The following is a 16,033-nucleotide window of genomic DNA, read 5'->3' as shown; positions in this document are numbered from 1 at the left end:
TGTTATAAAGTCAGCATATTGTAGAGACAGTAGCCTGATAAAAACTGAAAAATGAAAGAAATCTGTAGACCAGTGTCTGATAGTGATATATAAGCAAATAACCTAAGTATAGATTTGGTAAAAAGAACCCAGAAACAGATTCATGAGTAATATGAAAACAAGTGGTATTCATGCCAACCATGCAAGGATGGTTCAATTTTAGGAAATCTGTGAATACAATTTAGGACGTTGTAGGTCAAAGGAAAAACCATCATATGAGTAGCTCTACAAGTTGAACTTCCTTTTAGTATTTTTATGATTTAATTAAAATTGATGTCAGTCATCATATAATCTCACAATTTATTTTAAAGGGCCAGTATCATTTATTGAAAATCCATCTTTTGCTTACTTAATTAAAATTATATCTGTCAGATATTGAATTCTCGTTATTTGGGTCTGCTTCTGGGCTCACTGGTTTCTGTCATTAACTTTCTTTTCCTATGACAGTATGGAATTATTTTGATTATATAAGTATAATAAATGTTACTGTTTGGTGTCCCATTTGCTGCCTGTCCACATTTAGATTCATTTGTGATGCCATTCTATATACTCTAAATTTCTTGGTTCTACATGATAATTTTTGCATCAGTGACTATTCATTATGGCTCCTGACTTCCTCACTTCAACAATTTACTAGAATAGGCTCTGTCTTGAGATTTTTCATTATTCTATTTGGTGTCAGTTCTGTCCAGGGTTTTGTTTGTTTTCCTCAGCTGCTATTACATTTTTTTTCTGCCAGATGTCCCATAAAGATGTCACATAGGGTGCATGTGTTGGGGAGGGAGGAAGAGAAAGAGAGACTTTATAACAGAAAAAATTTACAAGTTAAAATTAATATGTAGGGTGATTTTAATCAGAATGCATGTAACATAATAGAGCTATATCAGAAACAGTATAGACAATGTTTCATAATATATGCTTTCTTGCATGCCTGTTGCTGCACATTGCTTGTGTTCTTGGTTGAGTGAAAAGTAATTTTTATGGGATGTTTCATGACTGTCATACTCGTAAAGAGTCCTTTCCTTTGCCATGTGTCTTTGCATGTCTTAAACAAGACCCTTTGTCATACATAAGCCATTCAATTTTACATTCTAAAAATCATTGGTTTTGGCATTTAACGAGACTATGGGCTGTGCATCAGAAAACCTGGCTCTTAGTTTAAAATGAAAATTCATGTATACCATAATTTACTTATTGAACAGTTTACTTATTAATAAGGCTTTTGGTTGTCTCTTTAATAAATAATGCAGCAGTGAAAAGTTGGTCCATGTGTCCTTATTTCTATATGACAGTATGGTGGTATCCTTGTAAAAGTTGATAAAAAAATATGAAGTTTTTGTTTATTAAAGTTCCTCCCAAATTGCCTATCCAAAACTATTTTAATATAATCCATAGTGCTTTTATTTAAGTATTTTATAGTTGCTTAAGTAACTTTCTTCAAAATATACAAGACTATGGACTGCTTAACCTGTAATTTAGGACTATATCACAAAACAGGTTTTCCAAAACTTTCCTTGAACACTAGGGGGGCCCCACAAGGATATCATAAACTTGATTCAATTTGCTTTATTGAATTTGTATTAAGTCTAATTTTTAACACACACAAAGTATCAAAATGTGTGATAACCTCTTTATAGAAGTAAACATTTTTTTTGGGTGGATGCCACCATTCTGTTTAGTATTAAATAAGCTTTCTGTTTTCAGAAAAGTTTTAGATTTACAAAGAAGTTACAAAGAGTTCTCATATACCCCACACTCAGTTTCCCTTATATTAACATCTTATATTACTATGGCACATTTGTCATATTCCCCCTCTCCCCAGCCCTTGTTAAACTCTAATCTACTTTCAGTCTCTGTAAATTTGTCAGTTCAGGGTACCTCACAGAATTGGAGCAGTGCAATATTTGTCCTTTTGTGTAGGGCTTGCATCACTTAACAAATCCACAGGGTTCATCATCTGTGTTGTTGCATGTGCCAGAACTTCATGTTTTTTATGGCTGAATGATACACCATTGTATGTATATACCACATTTTGTTTAGCCATTCAGTTTGTATATGTGCCATGTTTTGTTTATAGATACATACATTAGTATATATTTATTTATATACATATTTTGTTTCATATATTAGTATATATTTATTTATATACATATTTTATTTATCTACCATCTAGCTAATGGATAGCACTGCTCTAGAACATATTTTTGGTTAATTGTTATCACATTTCATTAGTCTGATTAAATTGGTCATAGTAAACTATGCAATAGGAAATTATTTAACTCTTGCAATAAAATCTTGAAAATGTCTCTGGAGTATCAAGATAAAACTTCAGCCCACTGGAATTAGGAAGCATCCGTATCAATATTAGCACAAGCCATCCAAAAATTAACAAAAATGTTTTCTTATTCTAGGTGTGATACTTCGGCATCATTGTATATTTTCCTCAGTTAAAATGAAACAGTAACACTGGGCGAGTAGTTTTGTGATTTAAAAAGTATTTTTCTTTTAGCCATTATTTTTAATGTAGGCTATAGCGTATGCTAGGTAGAATTGTATTATTATCCACTTCCCAAACATCTCTTTGCTTTCCTTTTTTCTTTCTTATTCTCTTCATACTTTCTCAGGGCCTTTAGTCAGTTTCTCTAGGGAAGAATAAGTTCAAATCTATACCTATCACTCAAAAAATTGTTTTCTTTCCTCCATTATATATTGTATTAAAGTATAAAAGGCATAGATATTCATTGTAAAAAATTTGAAAGAACCATAGCACAATTAAAAAAGAATGCACAGGGGCGCCTGGGTGGCTCAGTCGGTTGAGCGTCTGACTTCGCCTCAGGCCATGATCTCACAGTTTGTGAGTTCAAGCCCCGCGTCGGGCTCTGTGCTGACAGCTCAGAGCCTGCTTCGGATTCTGTCTCCCTCTCTCTCTGCCCCTCCCCCCCTCATGCTCTGTCTCTCTCTGTCTCAGAAATAAATAAACATTAAAAATTTTTTTTTTTAAAAAGAATGCACAGAGGGGCACCTGGATGGCTTAGTCGTTAAGCATCCGAATCTCGATTTTGGCTCACGTCATGATCTAATGGTCGTGAGATTGAGCCCCACGTTGGAGCCTGCTTGGGATATTTTCTCTCTCTCTCTCTCTCTCCCTCCCTCCCTCCCTCCCTCCCTCCCCCCTCTCTCCCCCCCTCCCTCATTCTCTCTGCCCCTCCCCCACTTGTGCTCACACACGCATGCTCTCTCTACCTCAAAATAAATAAACATTTAAAAAAATCTTTAAAAAATAAAGAATACACAGAAACAGATTGTTGGTTTCTTTCTAGTATGTATGTATATTACATAAATAATTAGTATATGTGTAATAATAAGGTTTTTAGATACTCTTGAGTGTAGTCAACATAAAATGTTAAATTAGTTTCAGGTATACAACTTAGTGATTAGATGGCTCTTGAGTTACCAAGAACATTTTCCTATCTTTAGGAATATCTTTAGGAATACACACAAGTCTTTTATTTGGGCCATGATTTTTTATATAATACTTACATCTTTTTTTAAACATTAGTATTATTTTAAGTTTTTTTAAACAACATTTGAACATAACGTAGTTAACGTACTTGTAGAAACATTTTTCTGTGCATATCTCCTTGATTATTTGTTTTACTATAATCTTGTTAGACACTGATTATTTTTGTCCGTTTTGCATCTCTTGACTAGCTAATGTGAACAAAGTCAAGTGTAAAGTAATTAGAGCAAATATTGTTCGTATATCCCCTACATCTCTTCACACTTAATTCATTCTCACCTCTGACAAACATAATCATCTCGTGCCCTGCTATCATCCACTATTCTTTGCTTTCCTCTCTCAGCCCTCTGTTATGAGATTGTTCTTTCTCTTTCACAAAATGATATACTTTGAATGGTCATAAGATTATTTTACCATTTTAATTGGTTTTCCTGGCACGTTCTACCAAATACATCTATTTTTTTTTTCATTTCAGTACCTCTTAATTATCTCTTACCTATTTGTTCTATTTCAGGCAGCATTCCATTTTATACAGTATTCTTTTTTTATACTAGTCTTTTGATAACAATAGTTCACGTTAGCTGAGCACACACAGTAAGCATTACACACTGTTCTACATGTGCATTAACTCAGTTTTAATGCTCAGGAAGTACATTCTAATATTATCCTTTATTTTTTCAGATGAGGTAATTGAGGTCAGCTACACTCAGTAACATTGCCCCCAAATGTCACAGAGCAGGCAGTTTGGCCCCCCAGTCTCTACTCTATAGGCTCTCTCTCTTCTTTATCAATGATGCTTTAGTTGTGGTTCAAAAAAGAAAAAATGAGGTCCGTTTCAGTGTCCGATGGTGACTGTGTTCCTGCAAGGATTAGGAACTCTTTAAGAGTATTTTTTTTTAAGTTTAAATGCTGGTCCAGCATAGTAGATACAGTTAGAAGAGTTTAGAGGATAGGAGTGTCAGGATTAACTGGGGCACCTCTCTAGCAGAGCACCTGGATGTGATCCATGTCCCCACATCTGGTTTTCAAACATGGCAGGCACAATGTGCCTCAGAAATGACCTTTAATAAAGGCCATTTCCTCCCAAGGTTGGTTTGTTTTAAAGATAGCCAAACATGATTGTTTTGATCATTTCTACTTGATATAATAATCTCACCAACACTCATGCTAGTATGGTTTTTAGTAAATTTCAGAGACAAGTTTTCAACCCAAGAGAAGTTCAGAACTTGGCCATGAATGTCCAGCCAGTAAATTGTAAACTCCTTTTTTGAACCCATGTCTTACGGTGCAAGGGCTTAAATTCTTAATTGCCCTGGGATACTACAGTGTCCTCTTTGGGCTTTGCTGATACCCTTGACATCTCTGGTGTTTCCTCTTGTGATGTCTCCACCCTGCCAATCTTTTATGCACATGTTTTTGCAACTTAGCCACACTCCAGGGGGGAAGCCCTTTAAAATGAGACTTGTTCCAAAGTACTCCATTGGCTTCCCAAGTAGATATATGCCTTTTGGTTCTTTTATCTGGCTGCTGGGACAGAGATTCCTAGGAGCCAATGCATCATCAAGTCAGTTGTTTTGCCCCAGGTGTTTCTTTCCAGCTTCAGTTTTGGAAATTCAAGTCCCTCTACCTTCAGGTCTTCAGCCTCCATTTGACTCCCCATCATGTTCACTGAGGATTGTGGAATTAAGTCTCAGGTGAGGAGTCATACTATCCCATTTGGGAAGAGGGCTGTCTTTCTGTCAGAGGGGAAAATTTTTTATTCATTTAAACTACAGAATAAATTATGAACTATATGCATTACCCAATTGATTGATTTTAAAGAAAACTCATTAACACCTGGGTGGCTCAGTTGGTTAAGTGTCCAACTTCAGCTCAGGCCATGATCTCATGGTTCGTGGGTTTGAGCCCCACGTCAAGCTTTGTGCTGACAGCTCAGAGCCTGGAGCCTGCTTCAGATTCTGTGTCTCCCTTTCTCTCTACCTCTCATCTGCTTGCACTCTGTCTCTCTTGTCTCAAAAATAAACAAACATAAAAAAAAACTTTACAGAAAACCCATTAACAACATAGCTTTACTATGTCCTAACTGAATATCTTATGTCTATATTCCTATTGATTATTTTTTGAAGTTTATTTATTTATTTTGAAAGAAAGAGTGCATGCAAACAGGGGAGGGGCAGAGAGGGACATAGAATCCCAAGCAGACTCCAAGCTGTCACCTCCATCCATGAACCATGAGATCATGACCTGAGCCAAAATCAAGAGTCAGACACTCAACCTACTGAGCCATGCAGGTACCACTATTCCTATTGATTATTATGTACCATGGGCATTGCAGATATTCTCTTCCCCACATTCTCTAATGAGTTATAATTAATTGGTGTTAATATCATCTAAATTATACGTATCATGAAAGTGTGAATGGGGAGAGAGAATTTAAATGAGATCAGAATGTTTTTAAGTTATAGTTTGAATTTGAAGGCTCAATTTATGGCATTTCACATTCCAAGGAAAGCTTTGAATTATTTAGGATTCAGTTAACTCAGTTATATCACAGAATGGTAAGCATGGCTAACCTTCACACATGAAAATTTCCCAATATCATCCTGGCCACAGATGAGCTGTATGCACTCATGTCCTTGTCTAAGAGAGACATAGGGTTCCTTAGCAGTTGCGCTTTTGATTCAGTGAAAGTGCAGTTGGCCTCCCCCAACAAGACAGTTTTTCTAAGTAAGTTTTTTTTTATATGACATTTTAATTTTATTCTCAAGTTAGCTAATATACAGTATAGTCTTGGCTTCAGGAGTAGATTCCCATGATTCGTCACTTACATACAATACACAGTACTCATCCCAGTAAGTGCCCTCCTCAATGCCCATCACTCATTTTCCCCACCCTGCCACCCCCATCAACCCTCAGTTTGTTTTCTGTATTTGAGTCCCTTATAGTTTGCCTCCCTCTCTGTTTTTATCTTATTTTTCCTTCCCTTCTCCTACACTTATTTGTTGTTTCTTAAATTCCACATATGAGTGAAATCATATGATATGTCTTTCTCTGACTGATTTCACTTAGCATAATACCCTCCAGTAAGTTTTTTTTTTCAATAGGAAAGAAAACAGCTGTGCACAGAGGGAGATTTGAACACTGTGTTCTTCAAAGATACCTGTGGCAGTGGTTGGGGCTGTTAGCGCTCACTGCCCTGACAGAGACTTGCTTTGGCAGGGTAGAAGGACAGTGGGCTTTGGGTGTCAGATTTTGTGTCTCTGGTGTTGACTGCAGCTTTCTTGAAAGTCAGGCTGTACTCCGTCTCCAGGGACTCCTGAAGTGGTGGAATTCTTTAATGCCTAATTAGTCTTAGTTCCTATCTTCAACATGTTTGCTGTCTGAAAATGTTCTAATATGATTTTTTTGCCTGTAGTGCCCCTGCTCTTTGGGAACCATATGATTGCAATAGCATTTCCACCCATTGGTTTTAAGGCCAGTTTTCCTGCAAGCAGACAAGAAGTTGTTTTAGTGTAGTGCTAGCACTTTTTGTCTTAGCCAACTGGTGTTCTTTTTTTTTTTTTTTAAGTTTATTTATTTTGAGAGAGAGAGAGCCCGCATGTGCACGTGTGCATGAGCGAGGGAGGGAGAGAGAGAATCCCAAGCAGGCTTCGCACTGTCATCCCAGAGCCCAACATGGGGCTCAAACTCACAAACCAGGAGATCATTACCTGAACCAAAATCAAGAGTTGAATGCTTAACCTACTGAGTTAACCAGGTGCCCCTAGCCAACTGGCGTTCTTCTAAAAACACTGGGGTTCTCAACTATCCCCTGATGGGCTGGGTTGTGTTTTTCTAGTTAATGTCTATTACTATTGGTAGCCATTATTGTTCATTTCAAGCATTCTACTGCCTAAGACATATTACTTAAATTTTCATAAAGTTAAGATTATACAGATAATTTCCTACATTGGTAGTGTAGCTAAGCTTAGCAATTTTTTAATAAACACTTTTGGGATATTTTGTTTTCTTATAAGTGTGCTAATGTCATACTTCTCTGACTATCCATCTGCCCTTCCTAAGTATGCTCTTGTAGACCCTGTATTGTATTGCTGACAGCCACCGCTGGAGAATTGCTGTCCTGAAGTAGAATAAAGATCTCAGACATGGTGCTGCTTTTATTTTTCTAGCTTAACTGATTCTTTACATGGGACTTAACATCCAGTCAGCAGCTAAACTCAGCAAAGGATTATCTTGCCATGTGTATGGTTGTAATGAATTTCCAACTTTGGTTTCTGTATGGACAAATGAGAAGCAAATAAATCTTTTATATGTAACTGCAACCTTGTCCTTCTAGTGCAGAGCTCTGTTCCAAGTTTAGACCTAGTAAAATTTTGCTGCTTATTAAAAAATACTGCATCTTAAGGGCTTTTGATTTTTGGAATTATGTATTCATTCATATACATATAAACACACAGGGATACACATCAGCCACTATGTTTTAGGTGTAATGTTTAATATTAGTTAGAAAGCCTATTTCCTAGTTGGGCTACTTCCATCCTGTGCAAATAGTACAATCAAGTTGCCCAATAGGATTACAGACTGGGAGTGCCTGGGTGGCTCAGTCAGTTAAGTGTTTATTTCTGCTCAGGTCATGATCTCGCGGTTCATGAGTTTGAGCCCTGCATCGGGCTTTGCACTGATGGTGCAGAGCCTTCTTAGGAGGATTCTGTCTCCTCTCTCTGCCCCTTACCTGCTCACTCACTATCTCTCTCTCTCTCTCAAAATAAATAAACATTAAAAAAAAGATTATAGACTGAACACCCATTTTCGAAATACTGAGGCATTAACTGTGCTCTATAGTGCAATAATGTAGTCTTTTGCTATCAGATAACAATTTTCTGTGGGAAATTTGATATTGTAATCAGACGCTATGATAATACTGAAAACCTGGATAGCTATACTTCTAAATATTTATGTATTCACATTAGCTCATGTTACTAATGTCCTATACTTATAGCTTCAGTCATCTTCCCTTCATTTGACAACACTGCCTAGAGGCTTACAAACAACAGTATGGGTTTATGGAGTTCCTAATGGTCTATTCTGCATTGCCCCTTTAAAGATGTCATTACATACCCACTTCTCAGGGTATTTTCCAGTTGCATTTCATTAGGATCCCTCAATTCTATGCCAATACAACGAGGCTTTGAAGAATTTGCTGCAAATTATTGTGCTTTAGTGTTGTTACCTGTGTGGCTCAGCACATTACAGTGCTTTACATGTGTAACTGTTCATTGTTTAGTTTTAGTTCAGTGTTGCTATTTAGATTGGGTATATTCTAATAGTATTAGCTATTTAACTGCCTTTTGCCCCTTCAGTTCAGTTGACCGCCTGGAATTTTGTCTGTTACCAAAATATTAAGTATTAGGATCTGCCAACCATGGGGTGAGTAGTTTTGGAAGTACTGTTATTTGCCATATTATGAAACCATAAGTCCATGAGTTGTTATACTGCCATTGTTGACTTAATAAAATGTACCCACAATTTTATCATGGTGTGCTGTCATTATTTGTTGAATAGTATTAATCTAAACCATAGTCACCATGATGATTCAAATCTATTTGGAAAGTCTTAGACTTTTTCCACATTAAGACAATTTTGGGTTCAAGCCCTGTGTCGGGCTCCACACTGTCAGCTCGGGGCTTGGGATTCTCTCTCTCTCAAAATAAATAAATAAACTTAAAAAAAAAAAAAGACAATTTTGCTATTCCACTGTCTTGTTTGGTTGTGAGTTATCATATTTTCCTGTCTGTTGCCAGAAAATATATGTTGTCTAGTTGTTGACTCAGCAGTTCCTTTGTACTGTAGATATGGTCCTGCAAAGATTTTTTTTTTTTTTTTTACCACCTGTGGTTAAATGTAGGAGTACCTTCTGTTTTTGAAGTTCTGTAGTGACGGTTCTTTGTCGAGTCTTGCCTCCGCTACTTCACTACTAGATCATTATTTAGCCCAACTATAATATGGGATCTTGTTTTGACTCCATGGTGTTACTGGAAAACTTATATCTCCTAGTGGATGAAAATATTTCAGTGGTAGGGCTAATCTCCATGTAGTTGGTATTCCTTTGTCTCTAATCTTTGCTTACATGTTTATGTGTTATACCTACACTTACTGGGCAGTTTGATGCCTTTACAAATCCTTTACCTTCACACATGGCCAAGATACCAGTAACCACTATTTGGGGGCAACCTGTCAACGGACTTATAGCTAACAAGTGTCCTCTCAATTTTGTAATAAGGTTAAATGCTTTAAAAGATTAAACACCTATCTTAGCAACCCTGCTAATCAGATTGACTCTGAATAAGGCAATTAACTTAAAAAAAATAATAATCATGACATCATTCATATACCCTGAAATTCACCCTTTTACTTTTCAGTGGCTTTTAGTATGTTCATAGAATTGTGCAATCATCGTTTCTGTATTGCTGTAAAACATTTTTGTCACCCCAGAAAGAAGCCCTATACCTGTTAGCAGTAATTCCTCATTTTCCTCTTTTGCCAACCCTGCTACCACTAATCTAACTTTTGTCCCTGTGGATTTGTCTATTCTAGACATTCATTTGAATGGAATCATTCAATGTGTCTTTTATATCTGGCTTCTATCACTTAGCATGTTTTGGTGGTTTGTCCATATTATAGTATATCTCAGTGTTTCATCCATTTTTATGTCTGATTAACATTCCAGTTTATGGATTAGCTTCATTTTGTTTATTCATCTGTTGAAGGACATTTGGGTTTCCACTTTCTGTCTGTTAAGAATAGGTGCTATAAACATTCATATACAAGTTTTTACATGGACATATTTTCATTTCCTTGAGTATACCTACATTTAACATTGGAATTGCTTTGTAATATGGCAACTTTATTTTTAATGTTGTAATTTTGAAACAGTTTATGAAAGTGCCTGCACCATTTTACAGTATCACCAGCAATGTATGAGGATTTCAGCTCTTCCCTAGTCTCACTTGTTACTTTTGGTCTTCTATAAAAATAGCCATCCTAGTGGATGTGGAGTGTCTCATTGTGGCTTTGACCAGTATTTCTGTGTTGAGCAATTTTTTATGTGCTTATTCGCTATTTATATTTCTTTGGAGAAATGCTTATTCAAATCCTTTGTTCGTTAGAATTGGGTTATATGTTTTTTGTCATTTTATTGTGAGAATTCTTTATACAACTGGATAATAGACCCCTATTGGGTATGTGATTTGTAAATACTTTTTTGTTCTATTCTCTGGGTTGTCTTTTAACTTTCTTGTTTGCAGTACGTAAGTTTTTAATATGGATGAAATCTAATTTCTCTATTTTTTGGTCACTTTTGATTTTGCTGCCATAACAAAGACACTATTATTTTACACTGAGGTCTGCTCCATTTGGCATTTATTTTTATATATGGTATGAAGTATAAGTTCAACCTTATCCTTTTGCATGTAGATATACAGTTTTCCTACTACCATTTATTGAAAAGACTATCCTATTGAATTATCTTGACACCTGTATTGAAAATCCATTGATTCTAAATTCAAAGGTGTATTTGGGGCCTATAAATTATTTTTCACTTCTCTGTGTATCCTTATATCCAGGCAATACTGTCTTTATTATTTTAGTTTTGTAGTAAATTTTGAAATCTGGAATTATGAATCCTTCGACTTGTTTCAAGATTGTTGGACCCTGAGTTTCCATATGAATTTTAGGATCATTTTGTCAATTGCTATAAATTAAGATCTGGAATTTTGATGAAGATCACATTTAACGTGTAGATCGCTTTGTGGAGTATTGCCACATTAACTGTTCTCTCAGTTCATTAATATGGGATGTCTTTCCATTAATTTAGTCTTTAATTTTCTTCAACATTGTAATTTTCAGTATAGAAAGTCTTGTATTTCTGTTTAAAACTATTCTAAGGGTATATGGGTGGCTCAGTCAGTTAAGAATCTCTTAATTTCAGCTCAGGTCATGATCTCACAGTTGGTAAGATCGTGCCCCATGGGGATCTGCAATGACAGTGCAGAGCCTGCTTGGGATTCTCTGTCTCCCACTCTCTCCCTCTCTCTACCCCATCCCCCACCTGCACATGTAAGCTCTCTTTCTCTCTCTCTCTAAAATAAACCTTTAAAAAATTATTCTATATGTTCCACTTTTACTCATGATATTGGTAACAGAATTATTCTCTTATTTCATTTTGATTATTAATTGCTAGTATATACAAGTAAAATTATTTTTTATTGGTACTGTATATTCTAAGGTTTCTGAACTCATTAGAATTGCTTCTTTTTATTCTAATAGATTTAATGTTAGGTGGGGTGAGTTTCTTTTTGGTAGATTCCTTAGGATTTTTATGTATAAGATTATATTTCCTACAAATACAGATCATTGTACTTCTTTCTTTTTAATCTCATTGATTTTTATTTCTTTTTTCTGCCTAATTACCCTAACTAGAATCTCCTATACATTATTGGCAAGAGCAGTCTTCCTGGCCTTAGGGGAAGTATACTTACCCCTAATTGCAATGATAGCTGTACAATTTTTCTAGATCCCCTTTGTCAAGTATGGAAAGTTCCCTTCTGTTCCTAGCTTGTTGAGGTTTTCATTTTTTTTAATCATGAATGATTGTCATGAAATTTCTACATTTGTTGATATGATCATGAGGTTATCTTTATTTTGTGTAGTGTGTTAGATTCATTCATTTTCAGATACTAAACCAACTTTATTGAGGTAAATCCAATTTGGTCATGGTATATAATCATTTCATTTCTGGATTTGGTTTGCTAGTATTATGTTGGACTTTTTTGGAACTCTCTATTCATGAGGCATTTTGCTCTGTAGTTTTCTCATTTTATCTTTGTCTGGCTTTGGTATCAGACTACAAATGGCCCCAGAGAATGATTTGGGAAGCATTTCCCTCTCTTTTTTTTTGAACATTAAACAAAGGATTGGTATTAATTCTTTTTAAACATTTCACCGAATTACCATGAAGTCATCTTTTCATGGACTCTTCTTTTGGGGACTTTTATAGATTAATTATCAAATTTATTTTTCTAGGTCTGTTCACAGTTTTCTTCTTGAGTCAGATTTGGTTGTGTCTTTCAAGGAATGTGTCCATTTCACCTAGTTGGCACACACTTTTTGATAGTTCTTCTTTGTGATTCTTTTTTTTCCCTATAAGGTTGGTAATGTCCCTTCTCTTATTCCTGATCATATTTATTTGAATTTTCTCTCTTTTTCATGGTCACTCTAGCTATAGGTTTGTCTTTTATTATTATTGTTTCAAAAAAACCAAATTCAGTTTCCTTGATTTTCTGTTTTTTCTATTCTTTACTTATTCCTATTCCAACCTGTATTATTTCCTTCTTCCTGACTCATTTGGTTTAGCTTGCCCTTTTTTAAATTTCTTAAGATTGTTTGTTTATTGACTTGAGATCTTCATTTTTTTTAATGTTTACTAATTTTTGAGAGAGAGCATGAGCAGGGGAGGGGCAGAGAGAAAGGGAGACACAGGATCTGAAGCAGGTTCCGCGCTATCAGCGTAGAGCCTGATGCAGGGCTCAAACTCACGGACCATGAGATCATGACCTGAGCCAAAGTCAGATGCTTAACTGACCGAGCCACCCAGGCATTCTGAGATCTTCATTTTTATTATTTTTAAAAAATTTTTTTATATTTATTTATTTCTGAGACAGAGACAGAGCATGAGCAGAGGAGGGACAGAGAGAGAAGGAGACACAATCAGAAGCAGGCTCCAGGCTCTGAGCTGTCAGCACAGAGTCTGACACGGGGCTCGAACTCACAAACCGTGAGGTCATGACTTGAGCCGAAGTCGGTCGCTCAACCTACTGAGCCACCCAGGCGCCCCGAGATCTTCATTTTTAATATAGGTAACTACAGCTACAATTCTCCCTGTAAGCAATTTTTTTGTTGCATTCTATAAATTTTATATGTTTTGTTTACATTTTGAAAGTATTTTCTCATTCTCTTTATGATTATTTTTTTGACCCATTGGTTATTTAAGAGTTTGTTGTTTAATTTTCCCAAATTTGCAAATTTCCCAAATTTTATTCTGTTATGGATTTCTGATTTCATTTCTTGGTGGGAGAACATACTTTGTATGATTTCAATTCTTTAAGTTTATTGAGACTTGTTTTATGTCTTAGCATATGGTCTACCTGGAGATTATTTAATTCTATTTTTTATTAGTATAGTTATCCAGCTCTCTTGGTTACTGTTTGCTTGGTAGATCTTTTTATATCCTTTTACTCGCAAACATTTTGTGTCTTTGAATCTAAAATACATGTCTTGCAGATAACATATAGGTGGGTTATATTTTTTTATCTATTTTTGCCAAACTCTGCCTTTTTATTAGATTATTTTTATTTATGTTTAATGAAGTAAAACATACTGATAAAGTAGGACTGATGTCTCTTGTTTTCCTATTTGTTTTCCATGTGTCTTATGTCTTTTTGTTTTAATTCCTTTTTTCTTTTACTGTATTTTTTAGCTTACTTTTTTCATGATTGCTCTGCTATTTCAGTTAACATCTTACCTTAAAATAATTGTTTTCAGATTAATTTCAATTGTGTACAAAATTTGCTCCACTATATCTTTGTTCCCTCCCCTCTTCTTGGTGCTGTTATTATACAAATTACTTCTGTATGCAATGTAAACATATCAACACAATCTTCTAGTTACTCCTTTATGCTATTATCTTTAAGTCAGAAATGAGAAAAAACATATTACATATAAAAATAGGTTTTTTTGTCTCTTAAATTTATTTATGAAGTTACCTTTATTCATGTTCTTTATTTTTCATTTATATGTGAGTTACCGTCTAGTGTCCTTTCATTTCTGCCTAATGGACTCTTTTGTATCTCTTATAGGGCACATCTGTTAGCACTGAATTCTTTTAACTTTTGTTTATCTGGGAATGTTATAATTTCTCCATTTCTCAAGGATAGTTTTGCTGGATACCGAGTTCTCAGTTAACATTCTTTTTCCTTCAGGAGTTTGAATATATCACCCCCACTATTTTCTGGTCTCTATGGTTTATGAAAAGTCAGCTTTAACTTTCTTAGGATCCATTACATACGATGAGTTGTTTTTCTCTTGCTGCATTCAAGATTCTGAAGTTACTTTGATGATTTATTATGAGTCTAGGTTTGATTTGAATATCTTTGAGTTTATCCTTGTGGCATATATTGATCTTCTTACATGATGTATAGATTAATATTTTCATCAGATTCGGCAAGTTTTGGCCATTATTCATTCACATATTCTTTCTGTCCTCTTCTCCTTTGTTTGACTCCCATTATGTTTGTTATCTTTACTAATTCTTTTTCATTATCTTATAAGAGAACTTAAGGTTCCGTGTAGTACTGGCTGAATCTCATAAGTAGTATTGTTTGTTGTTTGTTAAATATGTTTGATCATAATTACATTTCTTTTTTTTTTTAACGTTTATTTATTTTTGAGACAGAGAGAGACAGAGCATGAACGGGGGAGGGTCAGAGAGAGGGAGACACAGAATCTGAAACAGGCTCCAGGCTCTGAGCTGTCAGCACAGAGCCCGACGCGGGGTTCGAACTCACGGACGGTGAGATCATGACCTGAGCCAAAGTCGGCCACTTAACTGACTGAGCCACCCAGGCTCCCCGATCATAATTACATTTCTTTTTTGACTCCATTGTTTACTGTGATGCTTCCTATTGAGAATTTCTGGTTTGAACTGCCTTATACATACATGATATGTGTTATATAATTATGTATATAAGTATATAATATATAAACTTATGTGTTTTTATTACATATATAATTACATATACAATATACATATTGTTTTATTGCATTGTGATTAGTGTGGTTACTATCCTTTTGTACATACCGAGTTCTTAATAACTTCCTTAAAGCAAGTGCCTCATTCTTTTTAAAAAATATCTTTATTTTCATGTGCTTATTCTTCCAGGAGACCTTAGAAACAACTTGTTGAGTTCTCACCATGAATACCATTGGAATTGCAGTTGGAATGGCATTAAACATGTAGATTAATTTTTGGAGAGCGATCATCTTTCTAATCTTCTCCTATATGAATGTGGTATGTTTCTCCTTTTATTCAGATCTTAAGTATTGTGTATGTCTGTTCCACTTATTACCTTCAATATTTTTTCCTGGTTTCTGAAAGAAATAGGCAGATGTCTTAGGAGCTGAGATTCTGTTGGGCAAAGTAGAGAAGATGTCATCTACATAGACTAGATTCTTCAGTATAAAAGGTCATACAAAACATTTTTTTTCGATATAATGGTACTATTTCTTCCACATGGCCCTAGAAGTCTGCATTATTTATAATGTTCCATATCCTTGTTTTGTACAGAGGTGGTTTCTAATATTAGGAAAACTATGTAGTAAGCCCTTTGTTTTTTAGTGCCATCAGCATCCCTTTGACCC

The 16,033-nt window shown here is 35.3% G+C and overlaps 1 long non-coding RNA gene across 5 annotated transcripts in view; it reads left to right on the top strand.

Annotated features, from left to right (window-relative positions):
* The window catches only part of LOC125931769 (uncharacterized), a 134,938-nt gene that overhangs the window by 32,849 nt on the left and 86,056 nt on the right, over nucleotides 1-16,033 (top strand). For all 5 annotated transcript variants that reach the window (XR_007460486.1, XR_007460484.1, XR_007460485.1 and 2 more), the window contains exon 5: nucleotides 15,555-15,683. This is a non-coding gene — a long non-coding RNA (uncharacterized LOC125931769). The remainder of the gene's footprint in view (nucleotides 1-15,554; nucleotides 15,684-16,033) is intronic.

Source organism: Panthera uncia, chromosome X, assembly GCF_023721935.1.
Source record: "Panthera uncia isolate 11264 chromosome X, Puncia_PCG_1.0, whole genome shotgun sequence".
Lineage (NCBI taxonomy): Eukaryota > Metazoa > Chordata > Mammalia > Carnivora > Felidae > Panthera > Panthera uncia.
This window is presented reverse-complemented; position numbering and strand designations above follow the sequence as displayed.